Genomic DNA, 21,323 nt, shown 5'->3' with positions numbered 1-21,323 from the left:
AAGGTTATTATGTTGATGATATTCAGCTGTACATCTCTGCTGTGCAAGTGGTGCTGTCAAAGTTCTTTCCCACTGCCTGGATGCATGAGGTTCAAGATGAGGAAGAATAGGCTAACTCTAGCAAGACTGAGTAGAATCTCCTGAATCTTGATACTTTCCATCTCTGATTCTGGATGGGATAGCACTCCCCCAGACTGAGTTGGTGTGCAATTTTGGGGTCCTCTTGGATTCACAGCTCCTGCTAGAGCAGGTGGCAGCCATGACCAGGAGAATCTTTGCCCAAATCCCTCTTGTGTGCCAACTGGTCCTGTTTCTGGATCCGGAAGCAGGCCCTGCTCACAGCCACTCATGCCTTAGTCACCTCCCAGCTGGATTACTACAATGTGTGCTATATGGGGCAACTGGGCCAGAATCCAGCAGCCTGTGCAGGTTTGGGTGCACCATTATATGCCTATGGACACACTACTACTTCGCAAGCTGTACTGGCTCCCAATAGTTGTCCAGGTCCAATTCAAGGTGCTGGTTGTCACCTATAAGCTTGCATGGCATGGGCCAGGTTACTTATTGAAATACCTGTCTTCAATTGTCTCTGCTTATCCCAGGATGGACATACTCCAGGTCCCTTCTGCAAAACAATGCCATCTAGTGGGGCAGGTAATGTGCCTTCTTTCTCACGTACCTGCCCTATGAAACAGTATCCCCCCCGCCCCACCCGGATTCAGATGCCCCAATCCTGTTAGCTTTGCAGAAGGCCTTGAAGACCTGGCTTTTCCTTCAGGTGCTGGGACAAGGATGCTAGATGAGCCCAGAATGTATTGTGATAAACTGTAAGACAGTGTCAGCCCCACTAGATAGACCAGACTAGGAAATCAACTCCACAGGAAAGATTATGCTGTATCTCCTCCTCCTTCTTATAGTTCAGTGAATTAGGGAGGTGTCTAATCTGCTTCTGAATGTTATCTGGGCATTGAATCTGATCAATCTTGCTTATTTTTTTTCCAGACAGATCAGACTAGCTGTAAACCAGTAAAAACCTATAACTGCTGCTTACGTTTGTACTGGTAAACATTTTGGCTTTAAGTTATTACCTACAAAGAAGTCTCGGTTCCAGAGATATCAATATGGTACTCTACAGTTAATACCTAGTCCAGACAACTAGCATGCAAATCCAGCTCACATACCAATTTTAGTTTAAGTTCCAATATGATATAGCACTTAAAAACTATTTTCAGCTATTGTAGTCAATCTGAAACACAACCATATAATTCACAAAACTATTTGCTTTGTTATTTGTCAACAATCTGTCATTCATTTTACTTATCACCATAATCATAAGCTTCAACATCCCATTCTACTTAAGCTTTTACAAGTCGTTATTATTATTATTTTAAATTTATGGCCACCCAACTCCAAATTTCTCACAATGCAATTTTTACTTCAAAATTATTAATAAAAATGAAAACTTAAGAATGTTTTTAACATGAATGAAAGCTGTAAGAATGTTTTTATTTTAAATCAAATTAATATAAGAGTAGGTCATATTATTTCAATAGATATACACAAAAGTAGACAAAGTCCAAATCCATAAAACATTTAAATCAACATGTTAGAAAAATTAAGAATGATGCTTATTCTTTAAGAATTTTGAGACCAAGTTCACTGTACTTTACTTAAAACAACTGCTACACATATTTAAATTAATATATCATTTTACATTAATCTGCTTTAAGAGCCGTATTGCCTCTTCTTCCCACAACCTAATCAATCCCATTTTCAGAAATGCTCTATTTTGAAGAAAAACACAGAGATACCATTTTAGTAGTCACCTATAGAAACAATAATGTTTGGCCTACTTTGATGTATCCAGATTGTTTACTCTATAATTTCACACTCAGGATACACTCAACACATAAGCACATCTGGAAGGTTCTCCCCAAATGTTTCTCATACCAACAAGCATTTGAAACCAAAACATACAGCTCCAGGGTATCCTTAAATTAAATCCTCTTTGTACATCAGCAGCAGAAAAGTTGTATCAGAACCTGAAATGTTAGTAATATTTACATTATATCTTCATCCAGCTTTCTCAGATTAAGAGCATCAGCTAAGTGCTTTAGTGGCACATTCACCAAATCATCTCCCTTAAGCTTAAAGTTTAGATAGCTTAAAGTTATCTGTATATAGGCAACAACTTCACTGACCTATTAGGATGTACACTTTGTAAGTGAAGCCAAATATTTTTTATGTAAATGCAAATCAATTAACTTAGAAATGTACCCTATGAGAAAAACAGCATGCATAAATCAGGAAACATGATAATACTTATCTTAAAACTGTTGTTATCCAAATCATATAGATTTATATTATGTAGATAATATTTTCAGGCAAATTTTGAAAAAAGTTCATATTATCCCAATTAATGAATAAACTTAAAATAAAACAAATTGGTCAAATCTGTTAATTTTCTTACTAAAACCCCTCCAATGATTCACGTCAGTAAAATATTATGTAGTAGCAGTTCTCATACTCGTTTTCTGATTTCCATCACTTGAACATACTATGCTATCATATTTTTAGTAGGAAAAAAAATCATTAATTAATCTTAACAGGAACAAAGAATTAAGTTTTGATTGCAATAATGCAATGATGTAACTTCAAACAGTGTTTATATTCTGTAATTTCATTTCCATTAATACCAGAAACTACAGTGGGAGTTCACAAGGAAAAGATATAAAGAATGGCAAACCAATGATAAAATTCTCCCAAATTCTCTAAATATATATATGAGACAAAGATCAATCTATACACATGAACAGACTCTGGTGTTTTTTTTCTTCTCTCATATGAGAAAGAGATGCCTTCTGTCTTTTAAAAAGGCATTATTAAAATATAAGTTGCAAAACAGTCTTCCATTTGTTTGCCATAATGTTGATAATCTCTTATTTTACTAACCAATGCATAAGCATTTAAACGGTAGTTTATTTTGAATCATTATTTATTCTATTTTTCAGACAATGACATAGGAACACAGAGGAAAGAGCAAAAAAGGGTACTGTACCAAGGAAACTAACAAATCAGAATTAGGATTGAAGTGTATCTATGGGACAGTTCAATTTTTCAAGACTTTTTTTGTAATTTAGTTGAAGAACTTATAACAGTAGATACTGGTTCTCCTTCCTTTTTATCAACAGAAATTCCTTTCAGATACATTAGGTTTAAAATGTATCACAGGCCTAATAACATCTATACATACACGGTATGTGAAATCACGCTGAAAACAGCTAATTTGGAGGAGTATTAATTTGGACCATTCCATGAGTAGTAATTCCAATCTCTGGTCCTGTAGTTTCTATTATCATGTTATATATCTTTATATCTGTTGCCTGAAACACTAAAGAAAGAGAAGGGGGAAAGAATAATAGAAAAACTGCTAAATTATTTATGTAAACCAGGCAGAAGTTATTTCTAGAAATTCTAAAATCATGGAAGATCACAGAAATGTTGAGAAATAAGTTTAAAAATGGAAAATGTTTTGTTTTAAATCTAAATTGAAATTACTAACTTAACACAGAATGTATTATGTGTAGCTTAGCTGAGTAGTGCTGTTTGATATATTATGTAGCCTTGGTGACCGCCTGGAATGGGAGAGCGGCTGCGGCTTTGGACCAGATTGCGCCTGGTTTATGGACAAGCTAAGGGAGTTGAAGAGTGAAAAGAGATGCCTAGAGCACTGCTGGCGAATGACAAAGAGCAAAGATGATCGAAAATGAGGTAAAACTACTATTATAGCCTACCTTGTGGTGGTAAGGTAGTGAAACATAATTAGTTCTCCGCCTTTACTATGTTTGCAGATAGCCACCCAGTGGTCCTGTTTTGGGTGACCTGGACCCTCCTTAGAGGGAGTAATTCTGGGATCCACCTACAGGGTTGTTGAGGAACGTGCTGTGCATCTAGAGGATATAATCGTTTGAAGAGCATTTGGAAGCTTCAACTGGTGCAGAATGCAGCTGCATGGGTAGTAAATGGTGTCGGGTATTCAGCACATGTAACACCACTGCCTCATGAGCTGTATTGGTTGCCAGTGTGTTTCTCAGTGCAATTCAAAGTGCTGATTGTGACATTTAAAGCCCTTCATGGCTTGGGACCAGGTTACCTGAGGGACCGCCTTCTCCCAATTGTTTCTACCTATCCAATATGGTCTAGCAAGATGCGCACGCTGTGGGTCCTGTCAGCCAAGGAATGTCAGCTGGCAGAGACTAGGAAACGTGCATTTTCTGCCATACTGCCTGCCCTTTGGAACATTCTCCCTCCATAGATAAGGATGCCCTGACCCTGTTGGCCTTTCGTAAGGTCTTGAAGACTTTGAAGGCCTGGGGTCCCGAGTGTGTTAAAGGCCCTGTTTCCTGGTTATGTTAATATCTATGGATTATAATTTTCTTAGCTGCTGTATATATTTAATTTTTTTTTGTATTGTGTCTGTAATTTAGTTTTAATTGATTTTATGATTGTTTACCACCCAGAGTCACTTGTTTGAGATGGGCAGCCATATAAATTGAATAAATACATTTTAAAAAATAAGCTTACATTCAAATACAGTCATATATAATAGCATATGTTCAGATTTCTCTTCATACGAGTTTATTTTATCCTTCCTCCTCCTCTTATTCTGGATCTCTCCATGGAATACTCTGTACTATGCAGAAGATTTGGAAATCCACGGGATAATCCAATTCATGAGCTGTGTACATTTTGGTGGTGGATAAATAGGAAGTTGCCTCAAACCAAACCTATCCACCAGGATCAGTATTGTCTATTTGGACTAACAGTGGTTCTCTAGGATCTCAGACAGAAATTGTTCATATAAGCTGCTACTCGATCCTTGAAATAATAAGAACTGAACCTGTACAACTGCACAGCCTCCCATCTAGTAAGGCAGAGACAATTATATCCATATCTTATCACCTCCAGAAAAAAAGTAAGATATTATTTGGTTTGCATATTGTTTTTGATTTATTAATATATTTTAGTATTTTAAATTACAAATCACTTGAATTCTACTATGGTAGAAAGCCAGCCTAGAAATACAATACTTAAAAGGGTGGCAGCATTGGGCTCAGAAACTCACAGAATTGGGCCTGTTAGTAATCTGCTGGGAGACCTCCAGGGACTGGAGAGAAAAAACCAGCCTAGAAGAAAGCAATGGAAAACCATTTTCATATTGCTATCAAGAACATTACATGGGCATGTTCATGGAGTCACTAGGAGTTAAGTCACCTTAAACACTTTACTTTTTAAAATATACAAACTAAGCTTCTCAGAGTTGTTTGATAACTGGAGCAGCATATGAGCCTAGTAAAACAAACAAATAAACCAGCCTATGGTATCTGTACGATGTAAGAATTAATATAACTCCACATAATGACAAGGGACCTTTAAAGTAATCAACCATAATAGCAGACTGAAACCATCAAGATAATTCTTTTTTAAAAAAATATTTTATTAAACATTTTAAAGAAAGAATGTAAAAAAACCCAGAAAACATATAAAAAGAGTACAAGGGTAGAATACAAATAGTGGAATATGGGTAAGTAAAGAATGGAAATAAAATATCATAAAAATTAAAATTTTCCAATATATAATTAATTACTTATATAATTACAAGCTATATCATATCACTTTTTGAAGAAAGAACTAAAACATCCTTATTAAGCTTGAAACTCAAAATCCCTGGTTAACGTAGTATAAATCCCTACCTAAAACTGTAGACTACAATGAACTGAATCAAAACTAGAGATTTAATTTTCCATATGTACATATGTTTATGTACATATACACAGAAACATGAAATTTGAGCACAAATCCGTGTTTCTCTGTGTGTGTATGTGTATGTATGTATATGTGTGTGTGTGTACACACACCCACACGCAGAGTCTAGGAATTATTTCCAGTTAGAATTGAATTCTACATCAGATTTACTTTTTAAATAAGAAATTATTCTGAACTTCAAAGGATATTCCATTCTTCCAAGGAAGAAATCAAACATCTTTACCAATAAGAGGGATATAGAAATCTTGTACTAATTAGTACATACAAATCTTGTTATCAGGAATGTATGATTTAGTAACATTTAATAAATAGATTGCAATGGGAATTCAATTTTCAAATTTTGCTCCATTCTAATACAAACCATTTTCCAAAACTGTTGAGATTTATAGCATTGCTACCACATATGAAAAAAAAATTACAACCTGCTCATTACATTTCCAAGATTTTTCAGAAAACGAACAATCAATTTAGCAATCAAAACTAGAGTAAAATACCAACAACAGAACATCTTACACTGATTTTCTATGAGCATAATATTTGGAATAAATTTAATATTCTTCCACTGAAATTCCCATTGTTGCATCTCTATCACTATATTCAAATTCTACATCCATTAAATCACAGAGTCTTTGACCTGGTCCAACTCTGACCAGACTCTGACCAAACTAATAGTTAATTTATGCCTAATAAGAATCATCTTTACTAATAGTTCACTCACCTTAACAAACTATTAGTGAAGATGATTCTTATTAGGCACAAAAAATATTAAGATTTCTTAAGAACCGTGGGATAAATTAAAATAAGCACACACATAATCTATATATTGTCTTGAGTACGGATAAGGAACCTATAATCTTTTTAATATTGCTGAACTACAATCCCAATCAGCATAGTTACTAAAATATCCAGAGGTTTGTAAATTCTCTATCCTGGACACGAAACTTATTTCTGTTATTTACTGCATCATATTAATCACCATTATCACCAGTTCTAAAACAAAATGACAAAATATCTTAATTCAATAGTTGCTTCTCCAATAGCCCAAAACTAAATTAAAAAACAACAACTGGTCAAGACCATTTATATATTGTACAGAAACAGTTGCAGTACCATGGACAGGGTATAGTAGAAAAACAACTTTTTCTACTTTCTTAAGAAAATTAATAGGATAGCTGAAGTCCTTTAATTCAGAACTGAATCAGAGCTGGAATAGATGTGAAAGTAATCTCTTATCTAGGTGTAACTCATTGCCTACAGCTTGGTCACTATCTTTTCTGCTGGCTTCCATTGTATTACCTTGTTCTTAAATTTATAATATTTTAACCAATTTAGCTTGCAAAAACTCTTTAAATAAGAACACTTTAAATACAATTTGCACCCATCACAATGCAACAACTTTACATATACACATCTTTTAAGTGATTATTTCTTTAGAGCAGCCATTCCTATCTTTAAGCTGCACTTTTTCTACAAACCAGAACATTTCTTGTGAAGTTATCTCTTAAATACTATGTGTTATATATATTTTAAACTGTTGGCTCTCCTGCAGTTCTCTCCATACCCAATGGAGAAAAGGCCTTAGTTTAATTTAGACTCTCTTCTGTTCTGGCTAAGTTAGAAGAAAGTTTTCCAAGACAGAAAAGAATACAAAGTATATTAAAGCACACATTTAAACAAACCATTTATTTCATTTAGGTCACAAAATCCAATCCTCTGCTCAGTATGCAAATCCAACTGAGCATCCCAGACAATTTGCTATCTAACCCCATGTGAACACATCCAGAAAAGGGGAGCTTATGACTTTGCAACTGATAATTGGTTCCACTCAACCTAACACTCAGTCACAATCTGCCTTCCTGTATATAGCAGGGTAGCTGCTACAATCACAGAATATGTCTGCCAGATTCCTTCCTGGAATCTTTATCCTCCTCCCAGAGTTTAATTTTCCCTTTTACCACGGTTCCAAGATCTGTACGAGGTCTGACAGGCTTTCAAAGATGGTTATTCTGGCTCTTTCCAGCCAAATCTAGACTATACATTGCAGCTGATGTATAAAATTGCAGAACCTTTCCTAGCATTTTCTGATATAAGCCACAGCCAGAATTTTACCAGTATTTTAACAGGTTGTATTTTTTCATATTTTTCATAGTCATGAAACGCCTTCATAAATCTTACAGACAGAAATATATCTACATTCTAGCCTTTCATATATTCTGGAAACTGACCTTTCTCATGTGGCCCAATTCAGACATTTATAGGCACAAGTATGGATGGGGCTGTTGTTTCTCTAACACCAAGCTCAAGTTAGTGAACCTGCTTATTTCTTTCCTCCTGTATCTCTATTTCATCTCTAGAAACACCTTCCTTACCTCAACCTAAATCTTTCAGTAATATGCTGATTGCTGGTCTCCTAAACCCCCAACTTGTGGGTGTGCCAGATTGGTGGAATGGTGTAATCCATTACAACTTTTCCTTTATCAAACATCTTGACCTGGTTTCCTTCTTTGCAGTTTGAGATAACTTCACCGCCCTCTCAAGGCCATATACTTGCATCCTAATTCCTAGCTCTAAAATTCCAGCAGCTAGAAATTAAAACTCTTTCTATAAAAATGTCCTGGTGCTAAACATTTTGGAAAGGTAATAGTTATTTGGGTTTGTCCTTAGTGTTCTTCAAACCACACTACTACCACCAGGGCTGTAGTGTGACTATCACACACATAGCACACCTGTCAGATCTACTTTGGGATCTTTACTCTTTCACCTACTTTACCTGACTTCTGAAGAATCCAAGCGTTACTATCCCCCCAGATGGGAAGTTCTACTCAGGGAAGGTACTCACCTTTCCTATAATACTCTGAATGAAGATCTTTCTTCCCCAAACTAGAACTTAGTATTAAGGTTTGCCCTATGTATTACAATATTCTGGAAATTATTCAAGATGGAGCTTTTCCAGAGCATTTGGTTACTAGTATGCTATTACCATCTGTTTATTATTATTTGTATTTATTACTGTTAATTAAGTTTGCTTCATCAGTCTTTATACTTTTATTCTATAATTTTTATTGTGGATGTTTTAGCTGTTGATTGTCCTTGTAAACCACTATGAGTACATAGCTGATTAGACACTACATACATAAGTGGAATAAATAAACTTTTAAACAAATAATCCTTTAATCAGGATTATCAGGCCCAGAAGATTTTGGAATCTGTGATGCTAGTAGAAACTCAATACTGAGTAACAATGAATAAAATATTTTTATTTTAATTAATACAACAAAATAAGAATTTGGAAAATGAGAGATTTTTCTTGAACCAAGTTATAGGAATTTTAGAACTACATGTAAATGATATAAATCATTAATCAGCAAAATAGACAAACAATAAACTGGAGAGAGAAAATGTGAGTGTGGGGCAGAGAAAAGATGGAGAAGAGCTATCAGCTATCTCTATATGCTCACATTTTGTCACTGAAGGAATTTCAGTAATACTACAACTGAGCAAAGAGCACTGAAATGAAAGAAAATACTGATGTTTCTGCCTATATTTTCCTTATTGTTATTAACATACTAATTCCAATTCTCACTGGGGTTTAGGATAGAGGGCCTAGGTAAAAAAATTGCTCCAACAGTCCTTGCTATTCTAAGGACAAGTGACCTCTTCCAGCCTGAATCACATCCCCCTGCTTCTCACTGGAAGAGGACATGGGTTTTATACAGCTAGAATTACCAGTTAGCCTACAGCTCCTTTAATCCACTACACTTTAAATTCCTTATTCTGTGTGCTGCACTCTAGAATAAAAGAAAACAGGTATTGACCTTCTCCTATGTAACTTATTTTCACATATTTAAAGAATGCTATCATATCCTTCCCCAAGTCATCTTTTCCCAAGATTCCTTCACTCTTTATTAATAGGATTTAGTTTTTATCTTCTATTTAGTTTCTAGCTTCTAGCTATCTAGTTTTTAATTTCTATCATCATCCTTATTGTTCTTCTCTGAAACTGTATCAATTTCTCTGAAATCTTCTTAAAGTGTGATGCTCAGAACTCAAGATGGAGTCTGACCAAAGCAGAACAATTTTCCAGTTGTTGTCATTTAGACACTTTACTTACATTGCTGCAGTTTAGAAGTGTATCTGCCTTTTTTTTTGGCTACATCACATAGCTGCCCTATATTTAGTTTGTAATCTACTATTCCAAGTTCTTTTTCAAAAGTATAATTTTGTTTCTTAAATCTCAAACTCTACACTTGTCTCTGCTAAATTATTTTCAGCTCATTTCTCTAGCATATCAAAATTACTTTGAATTTTTCCTCCATCACTTCATTTAACTTATTAATGCATATTAAAAATTAAAAACCACAACTGATTCTTGTAGCAGTTCACTTCAATAACTGTTCAATCTAATGTGGAACCACTGATGAATACTCTTATGATTTTCAAGCCAGCTACATATCCACTTTACTGTCATGCCATCCAGTCCACAATTAGCTTACTCAGCTAATTAAAAGGAACTCAGCTAGCAAATCAGAAATCACACAATTCCCATATAGCACTCATTATTTCTAATAATAACAAACCAAAATATTTACATAGTAAACCCAGCAATAACAATATTAGGGACAACTAAAACTAAGGAGGCCGTTAAAAAAAAAACTGAAAAAAATTAAACCAAAATCCTGTTTCAATAATCTTATATTAGCCAACAATGTTTTCTAATAAACTTCAGTTGGTGGTACATTCCACAGTCTAAATTCTGTGATGCAGAAAGCCCCATCCCTGAACTAGTATTATACTCCCCAATATTGAAGGATCTAGAAGACAACATCAGATAACTACCAAAGTCTCAGACCATTTAGCATCTTGAACAGAATCTAACAACGCATCCAAAACAAAACAGGAATGACACAGTCAAATCTTCTGGCTTCACTCACTATCATCCCTTGAGCTCCAAACTCTCTTACACCAGAAAAGCCTAAATCAGAATTTAGTTAAATGGAATTGACTGTTAAAGCTCTGTCAGGAAGGATTATAGCTAGCAAATCCATAAACCTCAAAAAAGGTACTCTTGTTATCAATGTCACTATGAACAAATCAACATTTTTATTAATGATTAATAAAGAATGATTAATAACTATCACTCTTCATTATTATATCTATACATGTCTAAATCTTAAAATGTGGAATCAAACCAGGAAAGACATATCATGGTTAGAAAATGACATGATAGACTTTTATCAGTCTATCCTGACCTGAATATCCTGAACACTTCACTGTCTTAAAAAAAATAAATGTAGTTCCCAGTACTGTTTAGGAATTTAACCTGGGCCTTTTGTATAAAAATATGTATACCATGAATCTAAATTATGACCCATGTAGATAGAAATCCTCAGTAGAAACCAAATAATAACTTAATATTTCAAAGAATAATGTCTAGATTGGTAGTGTAATTACCCTGCAGTAGGTCAAACTATTCAATAAAATGCGTGAAAGTATAGAAAGTATTCAACGCCTTTGTTTGATGACTAATTTCCTAGACAAATTATGTCATGAGCAGTGGTCAAGATTCTGATAGGTAAATTGACTTCCTATTGCACCAGGATCTAAAGAGGATGTGAAAGTAGTGGAATTTATTACCAGCCAATTGTCATCCAGACACTGCTTTTTGAAAGGGTTTGAAGTTATGGCCATTTCATCCATTTAGGATGGAAGGCACATTCAAATTATTCTTTCTCAGAGGCTTAAGGAATCTGAAGAATTCAGGAATGCTTTAATGGATTTTTGATGGCTGGTGATTCCACTGAGGATCTACTCTTGATATTGAATTACAGTAGCTTCCTGGCAAAGTTATCATTACTATCTATTGTTCACACTGTGCCAATATAGATGTCTCATTTGATACAAATCTGAATGGACCATGTTTGATACAGTCAGGTTTTGTGGGGTGTATTCTATGCAGATGTAGACAAGTTGCTTAAACATGTACATCCAACTACTTGCCCTCGATTCCTGCCTTTTATGGCTGATTTGATACAGTTGTGAAGTTCCAAAGTATTCTATTCTGTCCCCAATGTTATTTAACAAGTGTACAAAGTCAATAAGAGCATATATGAGGAAGTTGGAATAAAGTTTTATCAGTATGCTAATAACAACACTATATTTCTTTATTACTGAGTCAAGAAAGGCTATGCAGGCTCTGGACATATACCTGGTCATGATGACAAGCTGAATCCTGGCAAGACAAAAGCATTTTGCATAGATGGTTTTCTTAACTGGAAATTAGGAAGATTTCCTACTTTTTGACAGAGTTGTAATCATCCTGAAGGAAAAAGTATATAATTTGGGGATGCCCCTAGAAACAACACTCTCAATTGAAGTATAAGTACCTGTATGGCAAACTGTAGCTTTTCCCAGTTCCTGCTGATTTGTCAACTCCAACAATTCCTGGATAATACATGTGCTACCAATTTCAAAATTGAATTACTATAATATGCTAGATGGATAGCTACTCTAGAGGTTGACTCAGATGCTCCAGTAGTTAGTTGCTTAAGAGGACAACTTATCTGTTCTGAAGGAGATGCAGTGGCTGCCAATTTCCTAACGAACCAAATTTAGAGTATGATATAAACACCTATATGGGTTAGAACTGGATATTTAAAGGAGTACTTATGCCGTTATAAATATTCCCATTAACTAAAATCTAATGAGAATGTTCTCTTCAGAGTGTGGCATCTATCATTCAATGACCCGAAAGAGAACATTCTGATTAGTAAGTCAGCTATGGAATTCCTTCTTTTTTCAGATATGCTTAGTACCAAGACTTTCAAACAGACAGCCTCAACTTAAGACCTACTTGTTCATAAAGACATTTGTTTAAACTGGTGTTCCTGATGTGATTTCAGTGTTAACCTCATCTTCATCTCTAAGCTATTGCTGGTCTTTAGAGATTTTTTATTTAATTATTTTTATTCAAATTAATATTAATTTATTGTCAATTGCTTTTAACTGTTGCTCACTTAGGATGTATTTTTTTTACACTACAAAACAGGCTGAAAAAATTATAAACTGTTTTTATAAAATAATATAAATGTATAAATTATTCATTGCAAACCTATATGCTCTATTTCAAGAGAAATATGTATAAGTTAAATGAAACATCTTCTATTCATCTTTCAAAGTAAAGGAAATTAATAACTACATTCTGAGGAATTCAACAAATGATACAAAGCAAATCTTAAATTCTAATAGAATTTTTCGGAAATATAAAAGAAATGTCTCAAGTTACACAATATAGCAGCAACATTCTATACATATTAAAGATTTTAGGAAAACTAATTTTATAATAATTACAGATTTTTTCCCTACTGAGTTCTGGTTAAAATAATTGTATGCCTATTTATTCTATTGTAAATTAACACCGGCATCTACAAAAAACAGTACCCAATCCCAGGACTATGGGTGGTTTACAACACATAAAAAAAAAAAACCAACAGAAACAAAAAAATTAGGAAAAATTCAAAATTACAAAAATCATGAACTTAATTTTATAATTCATATAATTTTATAATTATATCAAATAATATATATATGGAACAGCTCCTCACAATCCAAAATTTCCTGATTCTTTGACATTAAATATTACTAGATCTTCAAGTGCACAAGTATACCATTTATCTTAAGCATGAACTCTATACTGCAGTGTTTCTCAACCTTGGCAACTTTAAGATGTGTGGACTTCAACTCCCAGAATTCCCTAACCAGCATGCTATAATGAATGAGCATTTTACTGTGCCAATAATCATCAAAATACATCTTCATGTTACACAGAGAACGTATTTGCCTTTTAACATCAAGTCATCCTATAAGAGAGTAAAACTTTATTGCATACTCTAATTCTTCTTGAAGTCCAAGTTGGTTATGCAGTTCTCCAGCCAAAAGAGTCTATGCACCACTTAAGATGCAAGCACTTTTTCTTCTGTGATTTATATTTTAAAAATTCACAAAAATGAGAAAGTCTGCACAAGACCACCTAGTTGCGGTGTAAAACATAAAAAAAAATTGGTTTGATCAGGATTGTGCACAGCTGAAAAGGTCATATCATACAGCGTATAGAAAGAGTAAACATTTTACTTCTGAGGACCAACTACTTGCCCTATGGAATTTAAAAGCTCAATACAAGGCCCTCCTAAAACAAAAGAAAAGATTGGCAATGAAGGAAACCTGGCAGAAACTAATTCTTCCCTCTTCTGGCAAACTACCAGAGGACTAGGAAAACCGCTACCCCCCCCCCCAATCAAGAACCAATACAAGCCTGGGAAGAGTATTTTAGAGGATTGTATGTGCACCCTGCTAGTAACATAACTGAGAGTGAGGTCAAACTGGACCAGGTTCAAAATTGGCCCCCTGTCCTTCTGCATGAGGTAACCTGATTGATTGATCCCTTAAGGTGAACAAGGCTCCAGGTGTTGTGTTTTGCCCAAAATAATTAAAATTTCAGCTGGTGGGCACCTCTACTACCATCCCTATTTACATTCATAGATCAGACTGGTCATGTTCCAAAAGATTGGTGGCTGACAATTATAGTCCCAATTTATAAAAAGGGCAATAAGAATGATCCATTCAATTACAGGCCTATCAGCCTTTTGAGTCTTGTTAGCAAATTATATGCTTAATGTCTAAATCACAAGCTCCAAGACTGGATAGAGACAGAGGGCATAATCCAAGATGAGCAGGCAGGATTCAGAGAAGGAAGGTCAACAGCAGATCACATTCTGGTGCTCTACCGTCTTGTATAAAAAAACACTCATAAAAAGAAAACCTCCCTCTTCATGGCCTTTCTAGATTTTAAACATGCCTTTGACTCAATTTCCAGGAATGCCCTTGGGGAAAAATTAAAAAACACAACTGTTGACAGTTCTGTATCTTTCTGATACAGAAACTATACTCCAATACCACCTTGAGTGAGGTGCAATACCCAAGGGTCCCTACAGTAAGTATTCAGAAAGGAGTGAGACAGGGATGTATTTTTGCCCCCTCTCTTTTCAATTTGTACATCAATTCAACAGTGGACCTCCTTCATAATCTGGATTTCTATGCACCTAAACTAGCGGGGCACAAAATCCCCCTTCTGCTCTATGCTGATGATGCCACCATCAATTTGACATAATTTCACAAACCCCTATAGGGCTGAAAAGAGCAACAGCAGCAATATTTTGGTATTGCAGACAAAATCTCCTGGTTCTTAATTCTGAAAAATCTAAAATTCTAGTCTTTGCTAAGAGAGACACCCAACAATCCTGGAGAGTAAAAGGGCACAAGTTAGAGCAGGTTACTGCATTTAATACCTTGGGGTGGTTTTCCACTTTAAAGGCACTGGAAAGTGCATCAGAATCACATAATGCAGCTAGTCCTTAGGTCTACAAGTGCTATTAAGTGCTTCTTTTATACAAACAGATGACATTTAATCTCTGTGGCATTAAAACTTTTTGAGGCCAAACCACTGGCCCAAATCTTTTATGGGGCACAGGCAGGAATTTATGTGAAGAAGGATGTGCTGGAAACAGTGCAAACAAAATTTTTGAGATCAGTCCTTGCTATACCCAATGGAACAGCAAATGCCCAGTTAAGGCTCAAGGCAGGAATGCCTGCAATCCAGATAAGGGCTTGGAGGAAGAGGATAAACTACTGGCTGAAAATCCAATTCTTTCCAATTAGACTGATCCCTTTAGTTTTAATAGACCATTTTCCTTCTCTCTGGAAACAGGCCACAGAAGAGAAGTTGGCATTATATGGGCTTTCTGTATCATTCCTAATTTCTTTACGATATGACCAAGCCAAACAATTGCTTACTCAAAGAATAAGGGATAAGGAGTTTCAGACTATGGAAATTTAAAATATGGAAGTTAATAGGCTGCCCCAACATAGGTGAAATTGGATAAATAAGGGCACTTGGGAACCAGCAAGATATCTACAAAATCTAAGTTTTCCGAAGCTGAGAATAGCATTTTTCAAAGCCAGGCATTACATCTTACTCTCTTGCACTGCTGCAAGGCAGATACCCCAAAAACCCCTTAACTGAGTGTACCTACCCATGTGGTGACAAGCAGATTGAAATCATTTTGCATGTATTACTACATTGTAAACTCTATAGAGATATCAGCTCTGCTTATATTCTGCCCATAATATGTAAATTTCCAGGAAGACCAGACAATTTCTATGTGAACCATCTTCTAGAAGATTTGAAACTGTTTACCACCTCTGCAGTAGCCAAATTCTGTGTTGTCACAATGAAAATAAGACATTTATTTAAAGTTATGTAAATAATCACATCTGTCTTATCTGTCTTTAGATTTAACACATACTATCTTGTTTTTAGATGATATGTTTTACTTCATAGTCTGTAATATTTTAGATTTACACTTGCACAAGCAATTAATGCACTATTATAGCAGTGTATGTCAAATATTTATGTGTTATTTTATCTTGTTATGCTAGTACTTTATCTCATCTTTTCAATTTCACTTTGGTGTTGTATTTCTTTTTTTTAATTTTTGCTGGTCATTGACCAAATAAACTATTATAATTAGAAAAACTTTCTAGTGAGAAATTATTGAAAAAATACATGAACTGATATGTGTGCATATCTTACTTTGCCAAGTAAATTATTGTTTCATTTCCAAATGACATATTTAAAAGTGGAATAAAAATGACTCATAGCACACATATATGATGATCAGTATATGCTTAAATTTGGAAATCACAAATTTTAATAATTTAATGGGGTTTTTTTCAGATAAAATTGTGAAACATCTTTATAAAAATCACAAATAAATATAGTTAAAGGATACATTAAATACAGTTTTTAAAAATATATTTTAAATGACTTGGCACTCTCAAGATGTTTCTGTGGCATATGAATAAAAGTAAGAATTCTGGGACATATTTTATTTTTTAATTAAAAAATTATCTGAAATTATCTGATTATCTGAAATTAGGCTAGAAAAAAGAAATTCAAAACTGTAAAGGCTTTGTTTTAGTTGTTTGGGTTATTTGAGTTTAGGGATTAGATACAAACTTTTTCATATTATTAAATCAATACATTATTTGATCATCATCTACTGACAGTGTATTCTTGTATATGTCTACTCAGAAGCCTTGCCAACTTTAATGAGGCTTATTCCCAAATTATTATAATTAACACTGCAGCCTAGGACACTTAAACCGAAGATTCCTGGAATTAAAAAATTAAACTTTCTCTTTGTAAACTACAGAGAAGTAGCCCATCAGACATATTAAGTACTGTTTACCCCTATATTTTCTGTATATAATTCCAGGAAATATTACCTTTGATTTGTTTATTTTTGTTACTATACTTTGCACTACTATCAATATCACATAAAATTATTTAAGTAATTATAAAATATGTAGGCAGCATTACATGTGGAAAACAACTTTATCCAAAAGCCCATTTACTTGAAATAACAAATCTTCAAAACTGTCAAATGCTAATAGGTGTAACAGCAGTAAACTTACAAAGAAGCTAGCTTTTAGATGATAATTCCATCTCATACTTTTACTATGTATAACAGATAAAATATATGCCATTATAAATGACTTTCTTACTGACAAACTTGCTTACCTTAACCTTACAAAATTAAGAGAAACTGTCTAGGATTTGTTTTGGAAACATTGGAGGGGCAAAATAGATGGCTGGTCCACAACGTCCCTTTAAAAGGAGACAATGCAATCCAAAACACCAAAGAATGAAACCTCTACTCTAACTGCTTAACTGGAGAATACCAAGAAACATTAAGTAAAAGGAATTGGCTTCTGGAGAACATGAAAAGCCTATTAGAAAATATGAGTTTCCATCCAGGGAAACTCAAAAGGTATACAAAAATAGTGTAAAAGAGGAAACACCCATACAGTTAACTGCCACCCACAACCAAACACACGTGCTGCTACTGTGAAGACTGGAATTTTTCCCATTTCTTTTCAACATATGGAAAAGTAGTTTTTTGTTTTTTGGTGTGTTTTTTTTGCATCCCACTTTAGCCGAAACCCACTAAAGCATCATCGCCTGAAGCAGCAGGTCCGGCCACCTCTCACCTACTAAACCTGGAAATCCTGAAGACGATGCAAAGCACCAGATACAGCACAAGGACCCTCTGCCTCTATTTATTCCTGGCCCCCGCCCTAAAAAAACTGAGCGTGGATTCCCAGGGTCAGTGGAACCTCTCTCCAACCAGGGAATCTCCAGCGCAAGCAGTCAAGCCCCAGAAGCCCCTTCCACTGCCGGGAAACACAGTCGGCCCTCGCCGCTGGAACAGGCTCGCCGGGTTCCTTTGCCTCCCTCCTGCCTCTCTGCCCCACAGAGACCGAGGAGCCGAGGTAGGCAGAGTACAGGGGAAAACTGAGGCCTGCAGGCTCCCCGAGAAGCCTCCGCGCTCTCGCAGCTCCGGCTCCCCCAGCCCCTACTGCTCGCTCACTTACCCACCTCGTCGTCCCTGTTCCACAGCAACCGGGCTGTGTGGTGGCGGGGGCGTCAATACTCTCTCGGGCGCTCCTTCTCTTTGACAATAGCGGGGATAGAGCTGAGTGACTCCACCGACGACCTTTATGTGAGAGACGGGTAATCTCTAGGCTCTGCGCGCTCCGCTGCCAGACCGGCCACCATCTTACATTAGGGTGAGACTGCCTGCCTGCCCCGGACGCTGCTTTCAAGACGCATGCGCACAAGCCACCAGAGAGTTGGTGCGGGGGAAGGAAAAAGTAGAAAGAAATGTGACGCAACCCGAGAGCATGATGGGACTAGTAGTTTTAGTGATCACGTCCTTTCCCAAATTCAAACGGTTGTCTGGAGCGCCCAGCGAAGCTGCAACGTTGAGATTTTTTTTTTTTGGTGTTAGTAGTCGGCCGTATAAAAAGCTGTTTTTCAACGAGTCCTTCCATATAGAACTAAACGGACTGGGTGTCAACTCGCGTTTCGTTTGAAATATTTCCGGGTTTTGTTTGAAATCCTCACATTCTTGTTACCCCAGTATATTTCTAAAGAAAAACTGGGTTCACGCATCGTGCAAAACTATGGCTTGCTTATAGATAGTTTAAAAATAAAATTACTATGGAATAAGATAACGTTGGTGAGGTTTGTACGTGCTCTAAGTCATAAAGTGGTTAGGGGACTGTTAGCGTTTTCTTTTCACTGAGAGCAAGTGACATACTGATTCTGTTGTGTTGAACATATCTAAGTCCATATTGTTACTCCTAGTATCTGTCACTAATTGCAGCTCATTCTAAGCTTTTTACTTTATGTCAACTGTATAATTCACTTGTCTTTTCCTTTTGGTTTTGGCCCTCTTTCAATTTCTTTTATGTTTCATTTTCAGATCTTTGCTAAGTGTTTTGTTTAGCCACATTCGTTCGTGGATAGTATTTTAACTGAAATGTGGGGAAATGCCCTTGGTTAGATTTACTTTTCTTTTGTTTTCTGCCTTTAATTTCTTCTGCTTATTACAATTTTTCTGCACTTTGCATAATGTTACTTCCCCCAAAAGGGGATAACAATAATGAATATGAATGTACAACTAATAAACAAATCTGGTCTTCATTCTTTCAAAGAAATTTGGATTTAGATCCTTTGCCAGTTATGCACCTGAAGAGTCCTCAAGCCTATTACATTCTTTAAGTTTAACCTACCCTGCACAACACACACTTGTGGAAGAATAAAATGCACTAAAATCTTCATATGCTGACCTGAACACCTTCAAGGAAAGGCAGGATGTAAATGCCATATCTAGAGATGGAGATGTACATGCTATCCAGGTGAACAGATGTCAATGTACCACAATGGATACTATATGCCAGAAATACCAGGACTTGAAATCCCATAATTGGGAGGGCATTAGGTTGAGCTTTTGGTTTAATATTATGTGTGAAGCCTGCTGATTGTTTAATGAACTATTTCAGTTCAAATAGTTCTAGTAGAACAGAAAAAACCCTATCGGTTCTACCAAAAAATTGTAAGCAGCAGAATGAAAGGGCAGGATTGAAGCCTGAGATTAACAAAAACATGGACTTTCCTATGAATTCATTTAAATCTTCAGAACCAGATGAACTGAATCTTTAAGTAGTGAACAAATTAGCTGGTGGTTTGTTGAAATCAGCATGGATTTATCAAGAACAAGTCTTGCAGTTTTACCTCATTTTTTGATCAGGTAACTTCCATTATAAATGTAGGGCTTCTGTAGATATAATACACATTGGCTTCAGCAAGCCATTTGGCAAAGTACCTCATGACCTGCTGGTTAACAGACTAGTCAAGTGTGGGGTAGATAGCATGGATCTTCTACACTTCAGTATTCTTATTAATATCAGATGAAGGGGTGGGAGGAGAAATAAGCTGAAAGTAACAGAATGAAATTTAATAGAGACAGTTTCAAAGATCTTTTAAGAAACAAAAATATATTGATAAAGGTTTATATGGCCACCCATCTTACACAATATAACCTTGGGTAGCTAATAACAGTCCAACCCATATATTAAAAAATAGAACCCCCCCTCCCCAATTAAAAACCATCATACTCTTCTCAGGTACCAGAACAACCTCACATGACTTGCACATATGTTGGGATCAACTCATACCCTAGCCCAGTGCCTAGGAGAAGAATCAGGCCTTCTGGAAGACCAAAAAGGTAGAGACCCTCCAGATCCGAGGCAGGAGACTGCACAGATATAAGATGGAGAATATCTGGCTTGTGAAAAAGATTTTAGAATAGTAAGTGACTGAAAACTGAATGTAAGCCAGCAGTGTGATGTGGCTGTAAGAAAGGCAAATGCAATCTTATGCTGCATCAGTATAATTTCCAAATAACAGCAAATAATCATTCTATTTTGAATGTTAAGAAAAAGAAACTTCTAATGCTGAATGGTTTGACTGTGCAACCAATTACCCAGAGAAATTGTGGGCTTGAGTTTTGGCACATTTTGGTGAATGTATCTTTAGTACAACCAAAGGTCAACTGTACTCCAACCCTGCTCATATGCAAACTAGGACCGCTTTGTGATAGAGGTAGCATTAAAAAAAAAGAAAAGAAATAACTAAAAGTTCTAAATTAGAGACTACCTTGCAAGCCCACATATTTGTTGTATCTCATCGACAGGGAGATTCCTGCAATATGCTGACACATTCAGGATATTTTTGATTTTCAAAATCCCACATTTTAATGGAGTTTAATTAATGCAGCACTATGTCCAGGCTGACGGTATAATATTCTAACTATGGTCTGGGCACAGTTGCAACTAGAAAGAAAATATTTGTTGTCAGAGCTTCTTAGAACACTATTTACTTTCCATCTAGTATCTATCAGACTGCTGATAATGGAAGCACAAATGCTTGTACTCTCGTGTATGTTACAGAAACTGTTTAGTGTTGTCCTACCAAGCAATCTTCTCTAGATTGAGAATATTGTATGTGTCACACGCTGACCTAACACAAAACAGTG

At 35.7% G+C, this 21,323-nt stretch overlaps 1 protein-coding gene across 9 annotated transcripts in view; it reads right to left on the bottom strand.

The window, feature by feature from the left end:
- Positions 1-18,540, bottom strand: part of CNOT4 (CCR4-NOT transcription complex subunit 4) — an 84,291-nt gene extending 65,751 nt beyond the window's left edge. For 5 of the 9 annotated variants that reach the window (XM_088141925.1, XM_015889092.3, XM_015889093.3 and 2 more), the window contains exon 1: positions 18,316-18,540. The gene's annotated coding sequence lies outside the window, so the exon portion shown is untranslated. The remainder of the gene's footprint in view (positions 1-18,315) is intronic. The other 4 variants (XM_015889094.3, XM_015889095.3, XM_007434309.4 and 1 more) reach the window with 2 other exon arrangements.
- Between the last annotated feature and the right edge of the window lie 2,783 nt (positions 18,541-21,323).

This window comes from Python bivittatus, unplaced genomic scaffold (assembly GCF_059951505.1).
Source record: "Python bivittatus isolate LINGU-HERP-01145 unplaced genomic scaffold, Pbiv_v1 ctg000330_np1212, whole genome shotgun sequence".
Lineage (NCBI taxonomy): Eukaryota > Metazoa > Chordata > Lepidosauria > Squamata > Pythonidae > Python > Python bivittatus.
The sequence above is the reverse complement of the archived record's forward strand: the minus strand, read 5'-3'. Positions and strand labels throughout refer to the sequence as shown.